Raw genomic sequence first — 14,113 nt, 5'->3', positions numbered from 1 at the left:
TGTCATCCTCATCGTTGTCAGGGTTAGAAATCAAGAAATACCACCAAGAGAAAATGGAGAACTTGTATTCTGGCATCTTTTTTTCCATCTCCACTAGTCTCATCTGATTAAGTAGATAACATTTCTCCAGGTACTACTATTAAAAAAAAAAAAAAAATCAGTGTTATATAGCATCATTTCTTATTTCCTTTTTTTCTCCAATCAACAGGAATCTTCTGATTTTTCTTTATTTTTTATTTTTATTTTTTCCATTAGAAGCTTACTGGTTCTCAAGGTTACTCTTTCCTTCTTATAATTTACATGAAGAAAGTTTAGATAAGTGCAGTCAACTTCAAAGAGCTCTGCCTGTTTAAAGGGATCGTTTACAGAATAACACTGGAAGCAAGTAAAATTGCTGCCTACTTGTAATAGAAATGCTTTGAGTGCGTAGTTTAGGGGTACAGTAAATAACTCCTTTTTCACTGTAATGGATTTTTGCAGTGCTATTTTACCCCACATTCTATGATATAAGCCTCTATTCAAAAAGCAAGGAGGGAAGTCTACTGTGTCATTCTCTCACCATTTTTCTTCCTATTTTGTTGTGTGTAAGGGCTGTTGGATATGAGGTATAAGAATATCACAATAATGTTGACAGTCTCTTTTCATAGACATTTTTGCAGAAGGTTTTCTTTGAAATTGTATTCCATCTGCACTGGCAAGCAGATTGGTAGGGGATTAGCCAGCCTTCATATTGTTAGCTGCACAGGAAGAGCTGCTCTTGAGCAGGTGGCACTGGTGGTACTAGGTAATATCACTTCTCCAAATCATCAGTGTGTAGGATCAGAAGAAAAAGTTAAGTGCTCCTCACTATAGGAGTAAAAACTCTCTTAGCCTTAACCTTTTTTTTTTTTTTTTTTTTTTTTTTTTTTTTTTTTTTTTCTATTTAGGTAGAAGAGAGGGCATTAACTGAGCAACAGTGTGAAGGAAAAATATTCCCACAGCATTTCACATGAGAGTCATTGATAAATCTTTACTTTTAAGGGATGAATGTAATGTGGCAAAGGAAGACTGAAGACCTTTTCTCACAGCTGCTGTTTTGTGCAAGGCACTGCATGAGGGTGGGAGAGGCTGCACTCCTGGTTGTCCATGTTGCCTCAGCACAGCTGACTGTGGCCGAGTGTGGGGTGTAGGGCATCAGGTGCATTGTATGTGGACAGCGGGCTGCCCTGGATATCCTGCAGCTCTTGCATTTTAACCTGTGGTGAATGCTGATAGACCGTCTTGTCACCTTCCAGTAATCCAAACAACAGCTGCGTGCTTGATTTTGTGAGCATGAAAGTTTTTTTCTCTTTCTCAAATAAGTTATGTCAGCGGAATTTAATGTTGATTTGCAAGAGACTGCTAAAGTTGCTGCAGGTTAGGTGTCAGAGGGAAAGCAAAATAGCCTAATATAAGGAGAAAGTCTAATTGCACTACTGCAAATAACAGTGAAATGCACTTTGTTTTACTGAGGTAGATTACATTTGCTGATTGGAATTTGTTAGTATAGCTGTACCACAGGTCTCATCAGGAGCCTAAACTTTTGACAGAAGGTTATATAATATTTATAATGCTTCTAAATAATGGATAAAGTAACTATATAACAACATTTGTAAGGTTTATAAGCACTGGAAATTTCTCCATAAATCTGTTTTTGTGATCATATTGTCCAGATGTTTAACTTGTAATTTTGCATGATGGCTTGTTAATGTTGAATTTCCAGTTGGACACAGGGAAATATAGGAATCTTCTGTGATTAAATCTACATTACTGGGTTAAACTGTCATCTCAAGGGCTTCTTTCCTAGACCACGATGTAGCTGCAGAAGTAATATAATTATGTTATTATACAGAGTTCTATTGGACACTGGAATATCCTGAGCTAAGGAAAACAGAATAAGAAGTAAAAATTCCAGCAGCTTTAATGTTCTTAAATCCTCAGTTCCTATGAATAATCCTGAATTATATATACCAATTACACCATGAGCTGAGCATTAATCCTGTAGAATTTATCAGGAAAAGCATTCTTTTACTAATATAGTGTCCAAATGACTCTATAGCCTGCAGAGGAAAGACAAAAAGAAGAAAATCTGATGCCTAGGTCTGATACCTTTCTATGATATATTTTTGTTTTTACTCTTGCACTGTATTTTCACATGTGAGGTTCTAGAGAAATGACAGTAAATATTAATATTGCAATAAAATGCTTTAATTGGTATGCCTACCATTACTTTCTATTGGATTGCTGCAAAGACTGAAGATCTAAATGCTGCAATGTTCTTTATTGTAGAACTGTCAGGAACTGCTAGGAAACTGTTATACTGAAGCAAGTTTCACCAGTGTACTTTTTGTTTAAAAGAATTTACAGAGTTGAAGTGAGTTAGAATGAATTCAACTTGCACAAATTCAGGGTATAGCATTTTAGTGTTAGCAGTATGAAGTAATGGGTTTACACTCTGAATTAGAAGAGATTCAAGATGAAAAGGTACAGTAATTATGGGCCTCTACCTGTGTTTTTAAACCCATGTTTTAAAAGAATCTATATTAAGAAACAATTCTACTTGATAGTGGAAACAGCAGAGCAACCAGGTCAGTTGTATGAGTCAAGAGCCAGCAGTACAAAAGGAGGAAGAGGGGTCAGCATGTTGCTCATCTCTCCTCTCCAGCATCTGAGTAAGTCTACCTGTTGCCTCCAAGTCCTGATGAGCTCCCTGGGCAGCAGGGCCAGGAAATGGAATTGCAAGAAGAGGTGAACTGTGACTGGGCCATGCAAAACAAGGGTAGCAGGGGCTTTGCACAGCACGCCTTTATTACTGCAGCTGTATTTTTAATTAATGGTCCATTTTTTCCTCATTATTGGTAAAAAGATTTTACAGACCTTTTGCATTTTGGACAGGAACATCTGCAGCCTGAAGTGCCTGCTGTATTTTAAAATGTTAGCAATGTGAGAAATATGTATTGTCAGGATAGCAAATAAAAGGGGTATAGTTGCTGGATTATTCTTCCTTTCAATTTTTGATCAAAATCCAGTACTTGGAAAACATTGGCATTTCTTTTCATGACTGTATCTCTGTAAAATATGAAGTATTTTTTAAAGCCAGTGGTTTGGTTCGGTAGTGGAAGGAGCTGAAAAGGGAAAACATTTGACTTTTAAGGTGAAAAATCTTCTTGAAATATTTAGAATGAGGAAAAGAGGTTGAACTTATTCTGTGGGACTACTGTTCTTTAAAAAGGTCCAGCTTTGTTTCCTTTGTTGCCTCTGATATGGTTCTCTAGGAGCCAGCTAAAATTAAAGTCATCCCTCCTCTTGTAAACTCCTATAATTTATTTTAAGTGAACATAGTAAAAGAGCTTTACAGTACTCCTCCATGTTGAAGGAAAAAGTCTGTGACCGTAGCTGACACAAGTTTCTTTTCCTAATTGCTGTTTGCATAGAATTAAACAAAAGTTCCAAAAGAAGTTGAAACTTTCCATGTTTTTCTCTCAAATTATTTCAGGTTGTTACAATGAAATCTTTACAGGATTGTCTTTATTTTGAAAGTCTTTCTTTTTCTTTCATTTGAAACCATGTTTCCATCCAGAAAAGTTTGTTGGAATTGTTGTGGCTGGCTTGTGGAAATGTTTATGCCTGTGAAAAGAAGTCCAGCTGTGATACATATTCACTGAGGACATCGATATTCAAGTACATCCTTGACTATCTCATATGATTCCTACTTAGTACAAAGGATGTGACACCTCATCTGCTTCATGGCCTTGCTAAGAAGCTATCCATACTTTTAGCAAACCTAAGTTTGTGGGGAAAAGTCTGAGATACTGTCCTGAATTTGGTAGTTACCATATGGTATAAATTTTTGATACTTATTCCTTTGAAAATATGTAGAAGTTTTATTGCTAAAACCACTGGGTCCCAGAAAATGAAAGTCCTGTTATCTTTAGTATTCCTTCTGAGTTTCTGAATTTTAATGCTTCCTGCTTCAGAGTCTGCCTGCAGTTGCAATAGATTTGTAAATTTAAAACTAAGGTGACTGCATAAAATGAAGTGTCCAGGAACGGCATAGCTAAGAATGCAAACCATTCAAAATGTATGCACGGTTGAATGTTATGAAGAAAGGAAGTCAGCCTTAAACCTGCCATCAGAAATTCACTAGGGAAAGCTGGTCTGCACCAAGGAAGAGTTTGCATTTTTGTCTGAGTTGTGTAAATGTTATTCTGTTCACTGAAGACCACTGGTAGGAGGCAAACCTTGTTAAACGCATTGATATGTATTTCTAATCTCCTTCCTAAATTCCAGTACAGTTGTGAGTGTTGTCTCCTTTTTGACTCAAGGAACAGAAACACAAAGCAGATTCATGCTGTGATTCTCAAATGTACACACACACTGATGCTTCAGTAGCATTCTTGCTTAGATGGGAAACAGGAAGAAAAAATAGAAGGAAAGAAAACTCTCACAGAGCAGAATTCTCTGAACTGGCCTCTGAAATGTGAGTGGGTCATGTACCTTAGCACAGATGTCCACAGGATACTTTCTAAATGACAGCTTTTGAGGAGCTCACTGATGTCTTATCCTTTCACTCTTTGCCTCTGTTACTGGACCACTGATGTGTTAGTTTGGGCAGGGGGTGGGAGGGAGGAAGTGGCAATTGTATGTGGCCTCTTGTGTGGTGTGTAAGCACTAGTATTCCCTTTCATAGAAGGCACTGAGATGACAAGCAGGCAGATGTGGCAGTCACTTCTGTCTGCATTGAATTTTTAACAGTCTAATAGGGATGAGCAACTGCTAACGTGTGTTTATCCCCTTCAGCCACCTTTGCCCCTCCACCATTTAAAATTGTTAATACTGATAGTACTTCTTAGTAGCAGATAAATAATAAATTTTGTTATTTTTGAACTTTTTTTTAATATACCTTGGAATGTACAGATTAAACCTGGATTGTCAAGTGTTGCTTAGATGAAGTTGGTAATGTGGAGTTTATTTCAAGTTTATACTAAATCTCACAGGCATAATTGGACAAATGTGTTATGAATTTAGTCTTTATGAAAGACTCCTATCAATTTACAGTAAATTTGAATAAAAATCCTAGAATACTTGTTCACAGTTCACATAACCTTATTTCTTCTCATCCCTTAGTATAGTACTTCTACTCAGAAGCAGTTTGTTGCCTTTGTACACTGAGACAGTGTTTCTGTGATGGTTATGCTATTTGTTGTTGTTGGTTTGGACGTTGGTTTTTCTTTGTGTGTGTTTTGTTTTATTTTTTTGAGGGGGTGTTGGTTTTTTGTTTGTTTTAATGTTTTGTGTTAATTTTAGTACCTGATTCATTGGTATTTATCTACATGTTAATTTTCAAGAAGTTTCTTGAAAAGGTTAAGATTTCAATCCTGCAAATTCTTACTTACCTGGTAAATTTTTTGTTAGGTGGGGCTACCCTTTCTAAAAAGGGAGCCACTTATCTGGGGTCTGTGCTTTCACTGACCTTAAAATACTTTTGAGAATTATAGTGCTGAATCATTTTCTAATTTAGCAGAGAGGAAAACCTTCAAATGTCCCAGAAACGAACTGTCCAAGGATTCTGATGGTGATAAAATATAGAAGTGGCCGTGGTCTCTTGTGAGATGGCATCATGTTGAAGGACGAAGGGAGAATGGAAATTCTGCTGAAGCAGCAAGAGAGAACTCTGGGGAAATGATAGGACGTTCTGATTAAACCAGCTGAAGAACAAATTTCTCTTGTTAGTCAGGTTTGGGGGAAGTGGCATTTTTTCACTGCACTGTTCTTCCCTCTTCCCTGTAGTACCAAAAGTGAATAGTTTTTTAAAGCTGCTTTACAGATTTATGTCCATAACCTAATTAAAACATCACCTATATATTGTTTGGTATTGTGTAGTACTAGTTTGTGTTCACAAAGAATGATAGAATTTTTAGTCAGCAGTGGCATAATAAATTTTCTACATGCAGCTATTCTTCATTATAAACTCTATTATCAGTACTTCTAATTCTCTGCTTGAAAATTAATTTTATATTAAAAAAAAACTGCATTGCAATCTGGGATGACACTTGTATTAAAACTTATGTTTGTTTTGCTATAATGCTTGCAAGTCTCAGTCAAAAATGATGTCAGGATGCTAGGCAGCTTTTATATGAAATGAGGAGATGGTTCTACCCCAAATGTGAAAGAGGTTCTATTCCACAAAACACTATATTTATACAAGCACATGAGAAATGTATTAGTAAGTCAGATTGGTGTTACTTTTTGAGTGAGGTGGTGGGAAATCCTTTGGTAAATAAGTATTATTTGTTAAAATCTAAGAATAATGTAGAAAAACTGTTCAGCATTTAGAATTTTATACTGCATTTTGGTGTGAGAAAAGTCAAGGTGGAAGTGAGAACAAAAACAATGACAACAAAATAGTTTTTTTATTTGAGTGCTCAAGTCTCAAACATCTGTTGAATTTGACTTCTTCTGAATTATTATTACTTAGTGACTGCTGTTTTTCTTTTTTTCTTTCTTTTTTTTTTTTTTTTTGAAGCTTGTGCATCCATCTCCAAGGAGAGCCAGTTTATTAATAAGACTATACTTTATTTGACTTCAGTTGTACTTCATGAAACAATTCAAATTGCTTTAGAAATATTTATTAAACTTCGAAGCCCCCAGCTATGAGATGTAGTTCTTACTGCTGTATTATAATCACTGAAATACATCAAATACTTGGAGTTTAGAAGCTCGTACAGTAAAAATAAAAAATCCAAGTGTAACAGAAGACAAAATGATAAGTAGTAAGGTTCTGATACAGCTCTTTCATCATGTGAGAAAATTGAGTGTATTTAAGAGTAAATAAATGCTACAACAGTATCCCATTTATTTTTCTAGTCCATCCAGATTAATATAGAAACTGTCACTTGAGTAAGAATGTTTTCAGAATATTAGACACTCAGTTGGATGTTAGGCATTCATCAACCTTCACCAGAAAAAAGTTAAATTTTTCCCTCCATTTTCTTTTGTGCCACTGCCTCCTCTTTTGTAAGGGTTTAAACTTATGGTTAAGGCAGTAGTAAAGGACCTATTAATTTTGATTTTTTTTTTTCCATTTCTACCAGAGATTGCAAGTGCAGTATTGAGTAAATTTATAATTTTCTTTTTGTTTAGAAAATATTTGATGTTATTTTACAGTTATGTAAACTGTCAATTTTACTTATGTAAATTATTTGCATTTTCTTAAGTTCTCATTACTGTAAATATAGTTAAAGCTATAATCTCAGTTCAGTTTCTCTAGATCTTCTTAGGAAAAAGCCTTATCTCTTTTTGGTACAAAACATAGTGTAGACATAAATATACTGGAGAAGTTTGAAAGAAGCTCTGACTTCCAAATTAAAATGTTTACCTGATAATTCAGAGACAGAGTAAAGATTTTAAATATCCTTGTTTCAAGAAAGGAGCCAAATACAAATACCCTTACATGAACAACAAAAAAAATGTTACAGATCTATGGGTCTCTTTCTGTTTTTGTTTGTTTGTTTTGTGTATATAAAAAAAAATCTAGAAAGCACAATATAAATACTCTTAAATTCAGTTTGAGTCATTTTCTTTTTCACTTTAGTTGTACATTCAGTGTGATTTGAAGCATGAAGTTTGTACTGTAGCCTATCAATTTGCTAAGATAACTACCTTGAATATGTATGAAAAATACTTATATGTAAAGAAATGTGTCTCAATTTTAAGAGTAACTTGTAAAGAAAAATAATTCATTGCTAGAAGATCATATGGAGATCAGCAAATGTAATATCAACTGGGACCGAAAAAAATCTGTAAGGTTTGCACTCCCTGTCTTCTACTACGTATTGAGTATTTCATGGCCTGTTACAGTCTTGCATTAGTTGGCTCAACTCAGATATTTCAGTATCCAAACTACACTTTTCCTTCAGAGAATTAAAATAGAAGAAGTAGTAAGCAAAATTCTATTCTGACAAATGACCCACTTAAATGTAACAATCTCTGTAGCATCAAAGGTGTACCCAGTAAGAAGCCATAGTTACTTTTTTTTTAATAAGTTTTTATTCTTCCTGTTCTTCTCATTGAAATTACTTGCCTCTTTTCCTCGCTTAGAGCAAAGGTGGATTAGCCACATCAAACAAATAAAAAAAAAAAAAAAAAAAAAATCATCCAATTGATTCAGAATTATTTTGGAATTAACAGTTCTTATTTGGAATACCGCTGAGACTATCAGTGCAATGTTTTAATGCCCTTGAAAAACTGAAAAAACTGCTGTCTAAATGTTAATCTATGTCATGTTGAGAGAGAGGAATGCAAATAGTACTTCCTTGGTTCTTTTTCTACTACTTCCTCTCTTTCACTTGAGAAAGGGTACTGCAGTAAGCGTGTGGATTACAGCCCTTTCTGGAGGCCATTAAAAAATAAGTTCTCAGATAACCTATATCTGTTTAACTTAAAAGCATTGGTACATCATAAACCAAACAGGTGATCTCTTCCTGTACTGTCCATGACCCTGAGATACTTTGATTATCATTACTTGGCTTACAGGAGGTACTTTCTTCTACCATTTGTAATGCATATTTCAGAAGAAAGACGGAAGGGAAAATGCTTTGGCCCATGCCATATGAAAGGTGGTGTTGGTTTGCCTGGGCGGTGGATTTTGTTTGGCTGGGCAGTTCCCCAGCAGCTCTCACTAGCAGTGTCAGCCATGTGCATGTTTTCTAATGGGATTTTGATTGATAGTCTCAAATCTGAGCTTCTGGTGAGTCTGAGACCCCTGAGTGACTGTGCCCTCTAACATCCATTTCTATGATTTTTTTTCCCTTCCTTTTCCCTTGTACTTTGCTGCCAAGACTCCAATGGGACTTTGTTTAATTAAAATGCTTTTGATTGAGGGCTTTAGGGATGAGCTTTCAGCAAGACAGAACTCAAAAAACAAGTAGAAATAAGAAAATTAAGTTCTGCAGTTCTCTGTCACAAAACTGCATAATACGGTGTTCATGTTTATATAATGTGGCCAATACTGAGCTCCAAGAGTTCTCTTACTGTGTTATAAGATGCTATGACGTTTTAAATGAGAAATGACTGTTTTGCAGATGCAGGAACGTAGCTGATAATGGGAACTGTTGATCTGAATGGTGCTAGACAGGCACGGAGGTTGGAAACTGAGAATTTGACTTCTTTCAAGCAGGAAAGTAAGAGTTGAAAAATATTATCTTTAAGATCCATTAGAATATATTATTCAGTATTTCCCTTTTATGTTAAGAAAAATAAAATATTAATAAGAAAATATTTGTTCAGAAACTTCTAATTTGGGAGCCTGGTACTGTAAGTGCAGTTTCCAGTTTTCACATGAAACAAAGCAAAGGTTAAAATAAATCTTCTTAGAACTAGTCTAAAAAGTTTAACCCTCTAATTTAGCTCTATTAGCCATCCAATGATAATAAATATATTGCTGATTTTTATTAAAATACAACACATAGATTTTGATCACAATAGTGAGTCCATTCAGTCATTCAGATCCTTCTCTAGGGAACTTTCTCACTTTAAATTCCTGACTAGCAAAGGATGGAAAGAAGCCACATGGGTGTTAATTGACAAATTCTGAATCATGGTACATATTTCTGTCTACATTAGACTACGTACCTATATCAAATGTCCCTGCAATCCCTACCAGGAAGACACTTAATGAACTAAATCTTTTGACTGATGTAGTCATGATTTCTGTTTTGAAATCATTACTTCAAGTAAGCCACAATTCCAAGGACAATTCCTTCTGTAGTGAATGATGCATTAAGCAGCCCTTGAGATAATTCACGGTATTCTGGTGCATAGCATTGGAAATAAGAATAAACCTCACTATTTTAAGAGAAACAAACAAACAAACAAACCCCACAGCACTTCAAACCTTGAATCTGTGTATTTGGACTTATGAAATATTGGTAACTTTTCCATAACTCCTGAACTCCAAATAAAGGTAATCTGAACATTCTTGGAAAAGTGTCCCTTGCAGATGGAAATTTGGTAATATCCATTGAATTATTTTGAGAATTGTGCAATTACTGCAGGATATTACTTGTCTAAAGTGATTATAATGATGAATTTAGTAGTGCTTATACTCAATTACATATGTCTATTATGCCTGTCGTTTAGCAGTAAAACCTTTGATGCCTTTCTCAAGCCAACCTGACCAGACAAATGGAGGAGCCTCTGGTCGGCTATTTCTTGAACCAAATAAATAAAGTGTTAGATTGAAGTCAGTATTTCTAACAAATTGACACCATATTTTTGATGCCAGAATATTTGCAGCTAAAACTGTAAGTTTTAAATTTAACTCATACACACAGAAACACAACTTTCCTTTGTATCAGGATCTTGTATTAAGTGTATAATTCAAATAACAGTTATCTCTGTCATGATGGTGTTGCCCTCAAATCTATACCTCTTTCTGCTGGTCACAGTGATACCATCAAGGGAAACCTTGCTAGTAATGACTGTGTGTACCAGGCTCTGGGATGGAGGTGAGGGAACAGGGTGTTCTCTTCATTCGTTCAGTGAGGGTAAAGGATTTAGAAGCATACATGTATTGTGCATGAACACCTGGTTTTGCAACTGGAACATGTTGATCAGAGAGTCTGGGGAGTATCCTTGATGATATTGAAAACTTGCCTGTAGGAACAGCTGAGCAGTCTGATTCAAATTTCCTGTTTTGAGAAAGGAATTGGGCCAGATGATATTCAGAGCTCCTTTCCAAACTCAGCTACGAGCTATGATTTTATTAGTAGATTTTCTTCTGTGGAGGGCTAAAGGAGGCTTACAGTAGTTATTAAGACTCAGCATCAGGATTCCTGATTCCTCTTCTGTGCATTTACCACTGAGTGACTTGCTACTCTTTTTGTCACAGTTTATGCCTTAGATTATCAATCTGCAAATCACTCTGTAAATAAAACTTACACAAAAAGATGTGTGATATTTAATCAGTGTTTGTCAAATGCTTTGGAAATAAGGAAACACTCCTTTTACAATTTTTCTTAAACACTATATCCATTTATTACATGGTTCTGTGTAGTGTTTTTCCATTTTTACTAATATGTGAATATAATGATAACCGATCTATTTACTGGACAGAAAATCTCAAATTGATTTGTGTATGAATTATTCAGCAAGATTTTCTTTAATTTGCACTGCAAAAGTTAGCATGGTGATAAGCATGTATGACTCATGGGCTGTTGCATCATAGATTCTGATATTAGGCTAACCAGAATTTTTCTGGTACGACAATTCTAACTGAGAAATAGGAGGGAAAAAATAAAGGAACCTAACAACTGAGTTCCAAGTTGGGCACATTCTGGAGTCATGTCATTTGTTTTGGCTGCGTTCTACCATAACATTTTTATAGTAGTCTGAAAATTTAAGTATTGGTATTTTTTGATTTAAATATCAGTTTGTTTAACAAACTGCAGGACGTAGTGTCCATTTGGAGATTAGTAAGACACTCGACCTTAATGTGAACAGAAAATAGTTATTTAAAAAGTAATGTCATTTCATCTGCAGTTTATTTTTCACTGACAGCACTTGTCCAGATGGCATGTAAGTGTAGGTGTAATTGCTATGGCACCCTCCATTATTTTAAAAGCAGCAAATAGTCAGATCAGTTTTACACACATCAGCCACATTTCACGTGGAAAAGAAAAAAAAGTTTTCTATAACATGATAACTCGAGAGAGCTGTAAACACCACCTGGTGCAAATGCGGCTGGATGCAGCAGGTATCTCCTCACTACTGTGAGGAGATTGGAAAGAATTCCAATGGAATCCTTTGGACAGATTGGACAGGATTGGAAAGGATTCTGAAAGCAGGTCTTGTGGGATTTATTTATGAAAGCAAATTGAAGAAGTAGGTACTAGTCATACTGTCTGGCTAAATGATGGCAGTGGGCCCAACTGAATTAAATGGCACTCATGTAAAGTGTTCACAATGTCATAAAGTCAACAGTAAGTGCATAAAGGGAAGGAGGAAATAAAACTACTTGTAAACATTGGAGCAGTGCAAAAATGCAGATATGGAATAGTGAATAGGTAGATGTGAGGACATGTGATTAGTGATTATGATGGAAAAGTGAATTAAAGCAAGTCCGCTGCAATTCTGATGTTCAGAATAGCATTTGTTATAGATTCAATAGAAATTGTAGATTCCTGTAACCTCAATCCTTTGTAACTGTAATTTAAGCAGAAGTGAAATTCGGCACTTCAAACTTGTATATCAAAAGTGGGTATCTTTACTTCTACACTGATCAGTCTAGGCACCTCTGTATTCTCTGGAAACAAAATTCCTATTTAGGTTGCAATTCATTTATCGTTGCTAGATGTTAAAGATGACATACCGCACCTAAAATGCTTTTAACTCTCTATTGATGAGATCTCTGATAATTATAGAAGCATGTAGTGACTTTCTCAGATGTAGGCATCTACATTTACCCAGATTAATTCCAGTATTAGTCATAGTCTTGTGATGGTAAAAATTAGGAACTTACTTCAGAGCTCATGATAATGTTGACACTCTGCCTTTATAAGATTGTATTTCCACTTTGGTGTTGTGGGGAATACAGAACAGAGTGTTTTCAGCTTAGCTGTATTATACCTTATTTTAGTGATGCACTTAAAAAACTTCAAGTCTGGCCAGGCACCTACAGGAGCTGCTCCAAAAGTAATGCCTCCTATTTTATTTTGTAGGCCCACAACAGCAGAGGGGCTTGTTGGTGGTATGACAGAAGAGGTTGAGCATTCCCTCATAAATTTTGTTGCCATGTGACACATGGCAGCAGAGGAGCAGTCTGACAAATTGGTGTCTGATATGGAAGTAAGGAGTGTGAAGAAAAAATGTGCAATTAAATTCCTCCATATGGAAAAAATGGTGCCTATTTATACTCATCACTAACTTCTGAATGTTTATGGAGACCAAGCAATGGATGTGAGCATAGTGAGGCGGTAGGTGCCATGTTCCAGCAGTGGCAACAGTGACATGAAAGTCAAGAAATGTTCCATTCGACCATGCACACCATAAAATGAAGAGTGTCTCAATCAGCTCATCCATGCAAATCAGCAGATTATGACCAGGGCAATGTGTGGACTCAGCAAATGGAGCTGAGTATCAGCTTCAACACATGAAATAATGGTGTCATGATTGGAATTTTGCAAAGTTTGTGGCAGCTGTGTCGCACAGATGTTTACACAGAAACAGGAAGAACACTGTATGCAACTTTGTCAGGACCTATTGAAATAAATACAAGTCTGAAGGTGACACTTTCCTGGATTGCATAATTACTTATGACAAGAAATTGTGTCACTACTATGAGCTGGAGTCAAAATGGCAGTCTATGGATTGACAACACATAAATTCCCCATCAAAGAAAGTTTAAGACACAGCTCTCAGCAGGTGCAGTGATGTGTACTGTCTTTTAGGATAGGAAGGAAGTGATCCTTCTGGATTTCCTGGAACCCAGACAAATCCACTCTGACTACTACATCATGGCACTGACTGAGCTGAAGGCTCAAACTTCCACAGTCAGGTTAGAGATAGATAACCTTTCTCTTGCGACATGATAATTCCAGGCTCCATACCAGACTAAAGACCATGGAGCACATTGCCAATTTTGGCTGGACTGTCTTACCACATCCACTGTATAGTATGAATTTGGTGCCTCCTGACTTCCATCTGTTCAGGATGATGAAAGATGGAATGTATGGATAACATTTTCCTAGCTATGACACTGTCATAGCAGCTGCGAAACAGTGGATCACCTCCACAGCTGCAGATTTTGAGAAATGGGGCTTTTATTCATCACAGAGGAAAATGCATAGCTAATGGTGGGGAATGTTTTGAAATATAATGTTTTTTAGCTGAGAATATGCTTTATCATATATTGTTGTTTTGTAGCTGATATAGTTTCCATGGAAACAAATATGAGGCACGACTTTTGGATCGACCTATGTCTATCCATTGACTGATGCAGATTAATTAGAAAACTGAAGGTCTGCATGTCCAGAAAGAATAGGGGTTTCCTACTCTATACTTACAGGAAAGGAAGTTTTAACTCTGAGGTTGTCTT

The sequence above is a fragment of the Meleagris gallopavo genome, chromosome 1 (assembly GCF_905368555.1).
Source record: "Meleagris gallopavo chromosome 1, MGAL_WU_HG_1.1, whole genome shotgun sequence".
NCBI lineage: Eukaryota > Metazoa > Chordata > Aves > Galliformes > Phasianidae > Meleagris > Meleagris gallopavo.
The sequence above is the reverse complement of the archived record's forward strand: the minus strand, read 5'-3'. Positions refer to the sequence as shown.